A 13,898-nucleotide genomic window follows, 5' to 3' on the forward strand; every position below is an offset into this window, starting at 1 on the left:
CTTCCTGAGCTGTGCTGGGGAGAGACAGAGAAGAAAAGGAAGGAGAAACCCAGGAAGATGAGAGAAATTCTCCCCATCCTTTAACAGATTTCTGTTCTGCTCCTGTGGTTGAGGGGCCAGGGCCTGGGCTGGCTTATCTGCTCTACTCACATTCTGGTCATTTTCTCTCTAAAAATAAGGATGGCCAGCACCTCCACTTGTGTTAAGTGTTTCTGTCCGGGGCCTGTATACAATCTTGCAAATGTGTCACTGGTGGCAAGGAGGTCCGGGTGTGGTTGCAGACAGACAGACGCAAGTCCATCTTTGCCTCTGGAAAAACAAGTTAAGAGGCACACTTTCTAAAGGCAGTCAGATCCCTTCCCAGTCCAGTATATTTGACTTTGTTATGGGATACAGAAGAGATGAGAACTAGCATTTGGGTGGGGGCGGCTAAGTGTGCTGGACACTTTAGCTATGTTCTCCCTTACTCCCCCAACAACTCTGAGGCAGGTGGTATTGTCCCCATTTTACAGATGAAAAAACTGGTGCTCTGCATTTGATAGGGTACTAGCTACCAGACCTTAGGTAACTGGCAGAATTAGGATTTGAAGCCAATTTGTATGTACAAAAGCTGATGTGCTTTCCACGGGTCTGTGCATACTGTTCTTTGTCATCCCTGGTCACCCAGTGCTTCTTACATCTTTCCTGATTTGTCAAAGATTGCCAGGAATGATTGACAGGTCATGATTTGACTTTCATCTCTTAATTTTATTTGATTTGAATTTTATTTTTTTATACAGTTGACCTTTGAACAACATGAGTTTGAACTATGTGGGTCCACTTACACACAGATTTTTTTTTCAATAAATACAGTACAGTACTGTAAATATATTTTCTCTCCCTTATGATTTTAATAACATTTTCCTTTCTCTAGCATACTTTATGTTAAGGATACAGTACCTAATATATATAACACACTAAATATGTGCTGGTTGACTGTTGATATTATTGGTAAGGCTTCTGGTCAACAGTAGGATATTAGTAGTTAAGTTTTAAGGAGTCAAAAGTTATAGGTGGATTTTCGACTGCACAGGAGGTCAGTGCCTCTAACCACTGTGTTGTTCAAAGGTCAACTGTATACTTGGATTTCATTTTAAAAAAACATTTTAAACTATTTTTTAAAACTATAATTAAAAACATACACAGGGCACCTGGATGGCTCAGTTGGTAGAGCATGCAATTCTTGATCTCAGAGTTGTGAGTTCAAGCCACATGTTGGGCAGAACCTACTTTAAAAAAAAAAAAAAAAGTTAGCTAGCTACCAAATTAAAACACATAGCACAATAATAGAAACACTACCACATAAATTTCTTTTCTTTTCTTTTTTTTTAACGTTTATTTATTTTTGAGACAGGGAGAGACAGCATGAACAGGGGAGGGTCAGAGAGAGGGAGACACAGAATATGAAGCAGGCTCCAGGCTCTGAGCTGTCAGCACAGAGCCCGACTCGGGGCTCAAACTCACGGACCTCGAGATCATGACCTGAGCCGAAGTCGGCCGCCTAACCGACTGAGCCACCCAGGCACCCCCAGCACATAAATTTCTGCTGACAGATTTTTGAGCAAATCTTGGTCCCTCCCTCCTTTCCTCTCTCTCTCTCTTTCTGTCTTTTGGCTAACAGGGACTTGAAGCATAATTTGTCTACAGTTAAAATGCACAATTCTTAAGTGTACAGCTCATGAATTTTCACATATATGCACTCCATACAACCACTACCCATACAAGGTTTACACAATGTTTAGCATTTCAGAAAGTTCCCTTGTTCCCCTTTCAAAGTCATTAGCCCTTGCTACCCTCCCACCACTAATCTGACTCTATCACCATAGACTAGTTAGTCAGGTCATTGATTAGGAAGCTTATGGGTATGCACTGGCCTTTTGTGTCTGTCCCAAGAATGCAGTGCTCGGTCAACTGTCACACAAGGCTCAAAAGCACCTATTTGGTCCATGTTAGGTCTCAGTGGGCTTTCAAACAAATGCATAACCTGCCACATGGCTCTCCTGCTTATAAAAAGTGTTGGGTAGGATTGCCTGAGTGGCTCAGTTGGTTAAGCATCCGACTCTTGACTTCGGCTCAGGTCATGATCTCACAGTTCATAGGTTTGAGCCCTGCATCTGGTGCTGTGCTGGTAGCATGGAGTCTGTTTGGGATTCTTTCTCTCTCTCCCTCTCTCTGTGCCCCTCCCCTTCTCGCACTCTTTTTCTTTCTCTCTACCAAAATAAGTAAATAAGCATTAAAAAAAGTGTTGGATATTCCATTTCTGTATCTAAGACAAGAAATTCAACAATCTTAATGATTTGATTTAGAAATTAAAAATGTTTTGGTATTCCTTTTTCAAACTTCTGGGTCTGTTTATACAATAGATGACAAAGCAAACTGATTTAAAAAATATATATATCTGTTTTACTCTTTGCAACTAAAATTATATATAGAAGTGAATTAAATGCCAAGCTTGGCAATGGTTATATCTATATTAATTATTATTTTTAAAAATTTTTTAAGGTTTATTCATTTTTCAGAGACAGAGAGACACAGCATGAGCGGGGGAGGGGCAGAGAGGGAGACACAGAATCCGAAACAGCCTTCAGGCTCTGAGCTGTCAGCACAGAGCTCGACGCAGGGCCCGAACTCATGAACGGCGAGATCATGACCCGAACTGAAGTCGGATGCCTAACTGACTGAGCCACCCAGGCGCCCCTATTAATTATTTTGAATTTTGGTATTCATCAAAACAATAATTTTCCTTCATATATTAACTTTATAATTGAATGCTAAATAAATTCTAACTTAAAATATATACAAATTATCTTGTAAATATTTTTAAATTAGGGTTCATTTAAGATTTGTCTGAAGAACTTATACTAATAAAATGTTTGTAACCCACATCCTAGGACATAATTTGCCTGGGCATAAAGACTTGGCCCTTAAAGTAGCTAGATTTTTCTTCCTGACAGCCATTTACCTCAGGCTTACATTGTTCTGAACTGCCCTGTTTTTCTCCTGTCCAGTTGGAAGCACTTTCTCTACTTGCGGAAGCAATGGAAACAAAGTACGGTAAAACCTTGGGTTGCAGGTAATTTGTTCTGCAGTTGTTCCACAAGATGAGCAAACATTTCTGATTAATTTTAACTTGATAAACAAGAAATGTCTTGCAATAGGAGTAGTATGTATGCTGAACATCACATGATCACAATGGTTCTTCTCTCTCTGTCTCTTCTTGCTGTGGGACTGTGGGTGATCGTCTCTCATGCTCAGATGCTCGGTCTCAGGCCATGGTGTTTGGCAGAAATCGGTGATTTTTCAGAATGTTGGAAGATGCCCACAACTGGCACTAGTGTATTTTTTGTCACTTCAAAGCACCTATGGACAGTCCTTTGCTTTTCCATCCAAGAGTAAGCTTAGGAATGCTTTGCTTCATTCTAAGTCAGGCAGCTTGCAGATATAGACCCTTTCCTCTGCTGCCTTATTGCCAGTTACATTAAATACACTATATGACAAGAGTTTAATACTGTACTATAGTCAACACCTGTGTGAGCGTATACAATGGCCCTTGTGCAGAAAAATTCCATTGAGCTGATAGATAGCAGTGATTCCATTAGTGGTAGTGAAAGTTGTCCTACACAATAACCCTCCTCTCTCTTGTCTCCCTTATACCAGCCAAAGGTTTTCAAAGGTAAGTGCAGCTTAATTTATTTTTCTTTATATTTTGTATTTTATTATTTTGTATTATATTACAGTATTATAATCATTTTTATATGAATATTTTTGTGGAATGAATCATCTGAGTTTCCATTATTTCTTATGGGGAAATTTGTTTTGATAAATGAGCACTTTGGATTACAAGCATGTTTCCGGAGTGAATTATGCTCACAAACCAAAGTTTTACTTAGTTACCACTCCACCACCTTCACCAGGAGAGCCTTACCTGTGCCCTTCCTTGTAAAACTGGTTTTAGAAAGCTCCTTTTTTGAGTGTGTGTGTGTGTGTGTGTGCGCGTGTGTTATTACTAGCATTTGGGGATTATCATTCTTGCTCCCTGTGGGTAAACATTACTTTTCTATTGTTAAAGAAAAAAATGAGACCATTTTCAAAAGTCATTTCCTAAAATAAAGTAGGGTAGGAAGGCCTGGCCATGAGGGCAATGAGTCATCAGAAGGCAGCTTGGAGAGAACGTGGGGCTTTGGGCATGAGCTAGGGAAGCCTTGCTTAATCCTCACAGGACTCACTTCAATGAGCCAAATAGGATGTCAGGCCCTTCCACCTTGAGAAAAGGACCTAGTGAGCAGTTTAGATCTAGTGAATGTATAAGAAGGTCAGCTGGAGAATGTTGGAGGTATAGGTGGAAGGCAGACAGGTCCTAGGATACTGGCTGGGGCCACTCAGCTGCTGGAAAAGTAAGATCCAGAAAGCTACTCGGACTGTCTGAAGTTTGACTAAAGGCAGAACCAATCTTAACTCTTGGTTGGGTAACACACATCACAGGCACATTGCACAGGGACAGGAGCTGGTCCAAGCAAAGAAGGCCAACTCTAGTTGGTGTGGGGACCTGAGGCCCTGAGAAGAATCCCTGGGCTCCCAACCTAGATTAGATTCAAACAACTTCGGAGCACAAGGGCCAAAAGGCAACCAAGAGGCCCTAACCAGAGTGAAATCTGAGAAGTTTCTGGAAGAGGCTGCACAGGCCACAATCAGACAACTAGGGCAACCCAATCCCTCCCCTGTCTGAAATTGGAGATTATGACTCTAGTATCCAACCCTGAGGCAGTGGATGAGTAGGAGGATGATTTCCTAGATAAAACCTAAACCAACAAGTCCCACTAGAGCTTCTACAAAGGAATTAGGGATGCAGAAACACAAGATGCCCGGTCCTACTTGCATCAAAGTATGACATCACCAGCTACTATAAACTAAGTTTCGCTCTGGTTAACTGCCCTGTCATTTGCTACCTTTGTTATCTTCTATTTCTCAGTAATCAGTGGTGCATGGCAGTGATTAAGAGTGGTCAAGAAATCAGACTTCCTGGCTTTATATTACAGCTTTGCCACTTACTAATTGTGTGGACTTGGTTTTTAAGTGTCCCTGAGTTTCTACTTCTTTATCTGTAATGTTGGAATAATGATAGGACCAACTCAAGAGGTAAATGTGATTAAATGAAATCACACATGTAAAGCCTTTGGCACAAGATGAGGATTCAACAGAAGTTTGCCTGTGGTGATGGTGAGGGTAGACATAATAGCAGCAGTAGGAGTAATGGTAGTGACAAACCAATGAACAGTAGTGGACTCATCTCAGGGGTGGGAGGGTAGAAGAATAGAGAGGTGGTGCCCTGTAAGCTTGGGTTGCAGAGGAATCTGACAGGAAGAACTTCCTACTGTGGTTAATCTAGGGTTCCTCATCATGCAAGTTGGCTCCCCTCAGCCTGCCAACAGCTCTGGAAGTCCTCCCTTCCTTCAGGTCTTTGCATTGGAACCATCTCAGTGGATTCTTCAGTGGGAACCTGACTGATCTAATACCTGATGGTGGTTGTGTGTCTTTCCATCTGTCTTTCATGCTGGTCCTCAAACCAGCTCCTTCACCCAACTTTCCTCCTTGGATATGGGCACCAGCATTTTCCGAAGCACCTGAGTATGACTTTCAGTCAACCCTGACTGTCTTTTTCCCCTCCCTCTGAGCCCCCACAATCTTAATCCTCACATCCTGAGACTCTTACCCCACAGAATCTTTCATGTCTTCCCCTCCTTTCCCTTTCCATGGCTTCTCCTTCCCATCTAGATCCTTCTTACTGTCTACTTAGGCTATGACAACAGCATCCCAACTAGAATTCCCTGCCTCAAGTTTCCTCCCTTGCACCTATAATTCAGCCTATGATTTGCCACCAGACAAATCTTCCTAAAACTGGAGATTTAAAACTTTTTTGGCCATGACACTCAATAAGAAATATATTTTACTTCACAACCCAGTACACACATATAAAACTTACAAAGCAATGCTGTACTCTGACATTTTAAAATTTATGACCCAAGAAATTGACTTTGTGACCCACTAATGGGCCATATCCCACAGTTTGAAAATACTGCCCCAAATAGTTCTAATTATGCCATTGCCACAGTGAGAGCTTTCCATAGTCTCCATCAGTGACTGAACTTACGATAAGTTTTAATCTGGCTTTAAAGGATTCTACAGGATGACCCCAACTTGTGTGTCTAAACACACTTAAACTCTCTGGGCCTTGACCATCTGATTTATAGAATGGAAACAAAAATATTTTCCCAGCCTGAAGGCCAGGGGTAGACCAGATGATCCAGTTAGCTTCCTTTCTAGGAGCTATGATTCTGGAATCCTAAGTGCCCAATGTCCAGTAACCAGACATGTCCCCTCTCTGGTCTCCACTCCCCACTCCCATCTATGTCTTTGTTCATGTTCCTTCAGTCATCTTTTTCCATATTCCTCTAACTTCCTATGCTGAAATTCCATCAAAGTTCAGCAAAAGCAAAGGATACAAGAAGGAAAGAACATATTCAAGGAGTGCAATTAGTCCACTGAGGGTAGAGCCACTAAGGCTGGTATGTTACACACTGGTGGGAAGAAAGATGAAACTTAAAAGGTGGGCTAGGCTACATCATGCCAAGCTGAGACCCTCAGGCTGAGGTTTCATTTGAATTCAGAGGCCATGGGAGTCACTGATGGTTTCAGAGCAGGTGTAACATAATCAAAGGTAAGGTTTAAGAAGACTGACTTGCCTGGAGCTGGAGATATCAGAGATTATTTCAATAGTAAAACTGACATAGCCCAGAGGTATCAGGCCAGGCCAGGTGGTATCAGGACAGGATAGACCAGGGATGGATCTGAGAAATCCAGGCAGGCAGCATCTAGGAGGTTCAGCGTGGGCTGCAGATAAGCATCCTGGAGAGCAGAAGGAACACTGAGTGTGGAGGTATAAGGAGCATACTTGAACAAAGGGCCAAAAAGGTGTCTGGCTTCTGCCAGCTCTGGTAGCACAGTACGGAGACACAGCCAGGATCCGGGACTCAGGTGGCCAGTCCTTGAGAGGGCTGGGGAGAGCAAAACTGCTGGCATAAAAGAAAAGGAACCACACTTTACTCAAGTCCTGTATGTGACAGTTTCTCCATCAAGCACCTTCACACACCGATCTCAGTGACTTCAAAGCCTGAAGTCTGAATGACACCAAATTGCCCATAAAGTCTCTGAAGACAAGAAGCAAATTCTTTCTCCTCCTGGGACCCAGCACAGTGCTCACCCCGAGGAGGCCTAGATAAACATTTGTTGGATCGAATTAAAAAGGGATTGTCATTCCTATCACCCCCCCCCCCCCCCCCCCCCCCCCAGATATCACTGCCTATTTGTCTATCTTCACTGGGGATTCTTGGTGTCCTGGGCCTTACACTGTTTAACTAAAAGGCCTGAACACCAAAGCTCTGTGGCTGATTATTTTGATACTCTGAATTCATTAACCTCAATGTATTTCTAGATAAAAGGCTTGAGGTGCAGCCTCAGTGACTGATGATGCGTGAACAGCCAAGGGAGAAATGAGCCTTACTGTCGTCTTTCATCTCAAAGGCCTTGGGGATAGTGAGAGCTCAGCTCTGTGGCAAAACATGAACTATAAATCCTCATGAGATTTGGTTTCCCTCACACAGAGGGAGAAACCAGCACTATTATTATGTCTCTTTTCATGTGCTCTCTTCCAGATATACCATTAACATTTTGGTCTCCCCACCACCCAAGGTGCTTAGTAGATGGGTGGAGCCACTCAAGGAAGGAAGCCACTCATGGGAGGAAGCTGAGTCTCAGGTTCCTGGGATCTGTGTGTACCCCACTGTCATTCTGGCAACCTCGACACAGGAGGGAGAGGCTGCCTGTGGTCAACACACTCCTGAAGGTGAACAGAGGATGTGTGACTCCCAGGAAAAGGATGTAGAACTGTTTCTCTTGGTAAACTCTCCATAAGCCTGTATTATTCAGAATGTATGGCTCCTAGTTATTCAATCCACACTAAAAGCCCCTTTGTTAGCAGGAAAACAGAGGGAAGGCAGATCAATTCTACTTTTGAGGCTCCTGATATACTAAAAAAAAAAAACATGCACATGGCTAAACAAGATTTTAAAATTTTAGTATATTGGGGCCCCTGGCTGGCTCAGTTGGTAGAACATGCAACTCTTAATCTCAGGGTCGTGAGTTCAAGCCCCACATTGGGTGTGGAGCCTACTTAAAAAGTAAATAAATGAAAATAAAATCATACTATTTTTTAATATGTTTATTTATTTTTGAGAGAGAGAGAGCACAAGTGGGGTAGGGACAGAGAGAGAGGGAGAAACAGAATCTGAAGCAGGCTTCAGGCTCTGAGCTGTCAGCGCAGAGCCTGACATGAAGCTCAAACCCACAAACCATGAAATCATGACTTAAGCCAAAGTCTGAATCTTCACCAACTAAGCCACCCAGGTGCCCCAAAATCATAGTATTTTTAATGTTTGTGCTTTTAAAATTAAAATTATATAATGAACATTGTCTTTATTTCCCTCCTGAAAGTATAACTTTGTGTCTGAATTCATAACCTCACCTGCAGATAGCACAAAAGGTCAAATTTAAGGCTCTTTATGAATATGGACCCTGAATATGAATATAGGATTGCCCACAATCCCACCCAGAGTGCCTCTGTCTCCTCTACCATGCCCTAGTGCACAGAGGACTGAACTGCAGATCATTATGGCTTTGACTAGCGCCAGAATATCCACTGCTTCCGTTCAACTGCCCAGGCTCCCTGTGACTTCAAATCAAGTCTGGAGCTTTGATCTACCTCAAGGGGCTACACCCAGATTCAAGACTCCATACTTGTCTGAGGCAAGTCTCCTGGGTGGTGAGAGCCTTTGCTGCCAACTCAGCCAATAAACCGTGCTTTTTGGCTTGAGTTTCATCTGTGATTTCCCCACATGCACTAAAATTGTGAGAACGCCCTATTTCTAAATGCTTGGACACGCTTACCTGTAGCAGCAGGACAAGAAGGGATTTCCCCAGAGATACTCTTGCTTGGGCACATAACAAACGACTCTAAACCCACTGAGCGAGCAATAGGAGGTGCCCTGATGTCCAAACACAGAAGCACATGATTTGATTTCCACTGTGATAATATGGGGGAACTGCCAGCACCAGCTTTTAAAAAACATCCAAAGAGGGGCACCTGGGTGGCTCAGTGGGTTGAATGTCAGACTTTGGCTCAGGTCATGATCTCATGGTTCACGATTTCATGGTTCATGAGTTAGAGCCCCATGACGGGCTTTGTGTCAACAGCTCAGAGCCTGGAGCCTGCTTTGGATTTGGTGTCTCCCTCTCTTTGCCCCTCCGCCACTTACTCTCTGTCTCTCTCTCTCTCTCAAAAAACAAACAAACAAAAAAAAACAGCCAGAGACCTAACCCAAAGCATTGACACATCTTTTCTATAGGGTATTGGCTTTGGGGAACAATGGTCAAGGAACCCATTTCTTTGGACTCTGCTTCTTCTCCAGCTTTGGGAGGACTGAAGCTGGAGGCCTCTGTAAGGCCAACTGACCTCTGAGTCAAAACTTTGTTGGGTTTTCCTTACTCAAACTTGTCCTCTAAGAATTTCATACCCGTTTCAAGAGAATAAAGGAGTTAGCACTCAACCATACAATCCCCATAAGGAACAGGGGTTCTATCCCTTCTAGAAGTGGGAAGTCTGAGGCCCTAGGGCCTGCTCTGTGTCCTTGAGGTGCCACTGATTCCTGTCCCAGAATTCACTGACGTTTGAAAATATAAAGAGGTGGTGAGGAACAGGCAGTGACACAGTTAGAGAGAGCTGTCTAAAATAACTCGGGAGCCTGGAAATGATTGATGTATTAAAGTGTCTACCCTTCAGAAAAAGCAGATAAGCAGATGAGAAAGAGCAGAAGCAATAACATAGAATTTACAGTATCATTAAAGGAATAAAAATATTTTTTCATATCAATCTCATCTTAATTATAAAGAGGCACAAATTGATGAAGTCACTGCCACTATTGTGTTTTTTGGCAAACAGCTATATAATTGTTTCCTCACAGGCTATGGCAAAGGGAAAACATTAAAAAAAAATTTTTTTTAATCCCAAGGGGAAAAAAGACACAAGCAGAAGGAACATTTTTTTCCCCAGACTTGACCATACTTATATTTTAAAAAGTAGTGCTTCTCTAAGCGTATTTCTTCTAGAAAGCTTCTGCTGACCAGATAAATGCTAGAAAACTGAGCTGGTTACTCTGTATGTATCTTGGGTGTTACTTCTTACTGTTTGTTTTTGTTTTTGTTTCTTGAAAGAGAGAGACAGAGTGTGAGCAGACGAGGGGCAGAGAGAGAGGGAGTCACAGATTCTGAAGCAGGCTCCAGGCTCAGAGCTGTCAGCACAGAGCCCAACATGGGGCTGAACTCACAAGCCATGAGATCATGACCTGAGCTAAAGTTGGACCCTCAACCAACGGAGCCACTGAGGTGCCCCTTGTTAGTTCTGGAAATGAGAAAATTATAAAGAAAGTACCACCTCCATCACTAATTACTGATGTCACAAATCCTCCCACGTCTTTGTGTATTTCTTAAAGGAAATAATGACCATTGCCTTCCCTCTCTTTCTTTACCTTTAAAAGTAAAAATTCTAGGGGCACCTGGGTGGCTCAGTCAGTTAAGCATCTGCCTTTGGCTCAGGTCATGATTTCACGGTTCGTGAGTTCAAGCTCCGTATCAGGTTCTCTGCTGCAGCATGGAGCCCACTTCGGACCACTTCAAAAAAATAAATAAACTTTGGAAAAAAAAAAAAAAAGAGTGATAATTCTGGTATAGCTTTTATATGAATTCTGCTGAATTCATTTATCACCAGCTAAAAATGATTTTCTCCAACCCCTACTACCAAGAACATTAGTCCAGTGACTCCTTCCTTCAGGTCTAAGAAGAAGCAATGTCATGCAGCCATTTATTCACTCTATGGAGCACATATTTATTCAGTGGCTGGTGTTTTACTGGGCCCTGAGGATAAAATAGTGACCAAAAGAGAGCCTTGGACTCGTGGTAAGAATCACACCAATAAATGTAAAATTACACTCTGTGATAAATGTCTGTTGTTTCCAAGAATTCCTCCTTGTTCTTAGTTCTTAATTAATCTCTTCTTGCTTCTGTGTGTACCTGCTGCCTCCCCTCTTCAACTTCTATCTCCTCCTATTCACTTGATCCTTCCTGCTCATGCTCTGGTTTACACCCTTAACCCCGCCTTCAGAGCTCTTGACAGAGTAGTTTTATATTCCTCACCTTCTTTTCAGCCACTGAACGACATAAGTTGTTCCTACTTGGTTCCTACCAAACCCATACTACTGAAAATGCTCTCTCAAGATGGGCACCAAGGATCTCCCCATTACCAAATCCTCACTGCAACTTTCAACATTGCTCTTGACCTCTCCTCAGTGTCTAACACCCCTGACTACCTCCATCTGTTAATGTTCTTTCCCTATCAGACAGTGCACTCTTCTTTCTCCTTACAATGCTGAGGGATTGGGGTTCCCAGGGTTCTATCCTTAGCCCTCCTCCCTTCTATTCATTCTGGGAGATGGCATTCACTTTCCACACCTCAATGACACTTTCTCTTCCTTCCTTCCTTCCTTCCTTCCTTCCTTCCTTCCTTTCATTCTTTCTTCCTCTCTTTCTCTCTTTCTTGTGTGAGAGAGAATCTTAGGGAGGCACCACACCCCTCAAGGAGTATTTGAGTATCTCAGATTTGAGATCTGAGTATCTACAAAACAAAGCTCATGGTTTTCCCTCCTAACCTGTTTCTCCTTTGTTCTCTGTCTGAACAAATAACATCACTTTCCATTCAGGCACCCAAGTCAGAAGCCTGAAAGTTATCTGTGACTATCCTCTTTTCCTCATTCAGGCATTCCATGTGCCATTGAGTCCTATTAGAGTTCACACCTGAAATGTCCCTTCCAACAAAGGATGGCAAATAGGTTTCATGTAATATACTGGCTCTGATCAATTAGTAGTTGCTACTACTATGTTGAGAGCACTGTGTTGGGAAGGATTCTGAGGCAGCCTCTGATCTCACCAGCATCTGACCTCAGTTCCTGGCTTCGCTGTGGGTGGTGGTATACATTCCAGGTATTCGCCATCCAGCTCTAAAACTTCTTTGGTAAACAAATGGAGATAACCTCTTCCTTCTCCCATTGCCACTGCTCTGGATGGTCTCTCGGAGTTTTACAATAGTCTCTTATGTCTCTTTGTCCCTTTCGGCCCCTCTTTCCCCTGATTCATCATTCATCCAGCCTGTGCTTTATCCCTCTAAAACAAAGATATATCTAATCATGTCTGTTTAAAAAGGGTCCCCATGGGGCACCTGGCTGGTTCATTTGGTTAAGCATCCAACTCTTGGTTTCAGTCAGGTCATGATCTCATGGTTCGTGAGTTTGAGCCCCGCATCCGACTCTGTGCTGGCAGTGCGAGGCCTGCTTGGGATTCTCTCTCTCTCTCTCTCTCTCTCTCTCTCTCTCTGCCCCTCCCCCTCTCACTCTTTCTCTCTCAAAATAAATAAATAAACTTAAAAAAATAATAAAGCATAGGCATTAATGGCCATTCAGAATCTGACTAGAGCGCACCCACCTCCCCCTACACTTCCCTGAGCTCTCTCGGGCAGCACAGAATAGCACCACGGTTCACAGCATGGACTCAAACCCCACATCAGCCACTTCTTAGTTGTATGACTCTCAGCAAATTATTTGACTTTGTGAGCCTCAGTTTCCTTATTAGCAAAATGGAGGAAAATAGGGTTGTTGTGAGGATGAAAGGAGTTAAGTGATAGAAAGTGCCTGGCAGACCTCTGGTGCACAATAAACCAACGTAAGTGTTCTCTCCCATTGCCCGCATGGGCACACTTGGCCCTCACTGGATCTGGTCAGGCTGTTTCCATTGGTCCTCCCCCATCTTTCTGCACTTCCTGGAAGAATACCTTGTCCCTTGCTCCATCCTCCTATAGCACGCACCCTGTTCCGCTGCTCCAGCAGTCATTACACTGTACCGTAGTTATGTATGTGGGTGTCTGACCCAACAGTTGGGACTTCCCTGAGGGCAGGAAACATGTCTTACCTGTGTGTCCTCTACAGGAGACAGGTTATGCCTAACTGATGACGTGATGAACAAGTTGGCAGCGGAGGCAGGATGAGCAGTGGGTAGTGATAATGGTTATAGTTGAAACTGTTGTTTATCTGGAAGGGAGGTAATAAATAACAGTTAATCTCCTGGAATGCTATACCAGTAGTGGGTAGACTTTTCTTGCTTTTATATGAAGACATCAAGAGGAATCAATCCCTCAGCTCTTTTTCTTTGCCCCCAGGAAGGGCTTTTACTAACTTCAAGGTTATAATGCCCACTCTCATCTCTATAAACATGAACTGTACTTTTCATGGCCTAATTCCTACCCCACCTTCAGTTCAATGCTAGATGTAGAGCAAACAGAAGCTTCTTATTGAATTGTAAGACCCTTGACATCTACTCCTGATTGGATCATGGGCAGGTAGCTCTGAGTGTCCCATGATCAGAGTTATTACAGCTAATGATAATAAGGGATTTGGAGAGGTTTGATTTACAACTTGGATTAGAAGGAATTAGCCTTCCCCTGAGAAATACCTATCACCATTTTCTGCCTCATGCTCTGATATGATTTAAAATGTGATTTTGTGGGCAACAGACTTCCACAGTTTATAGTAAACAGTCAGCTGTAACTAGGTGCCTCTAAGCTTCTCTTCAAGGCTCATGACCTTGATTCTGTCCTTGTGCATTCAGAGTACATGGCATGCCCTACAAAGTTTCAGAAAGGGGAA

The 13,898-nt window shown here is 43.0% G+C and overlaps 1 long non-coding RNA gene across 6 annotated transcripts in view; it reads right to left on the reverse strand.

The window, feature by feature from the left end:
• Positions 1-13,898, reverse strand: part of LOC132668348 (uncharacterized) — a 59,733-nt gene that overhangs the window by 34,709 nt on the left and 11,126 nt on the right. For 4 of the 6 annotated variants that reach the window (XR_013556112.2, XR_013556109.2, XR_013556107.2 and 1 more), the window contains exon 2: positions 13,165-13,283. This is a non-coding gene — a long non-coding RNA (uncharacterized LOC132668348). Of the gene's footprint in view, positions 1-1,181; positions 1,269-13,164; positions 13,284-13,898 lie in introns of all 6 variants that reach the window. The other 2 variants (XR_013556111.2, XR_013556110.2) reach the window with 2 other exon arrangements.

This window comes from Panthera onca, chromosome B3, assembly GCF_046562875.1.
Source record: "Panthera onca isolate mPanOnc1 chromosome B3, mPanOnc1 haplotype 2, whole genome shotgun sequence".
NCBI lineage: Eukaryota > Metazoa > Chordata > Mammalia > Carnivora > Felidae > Panthera > Panthera onca.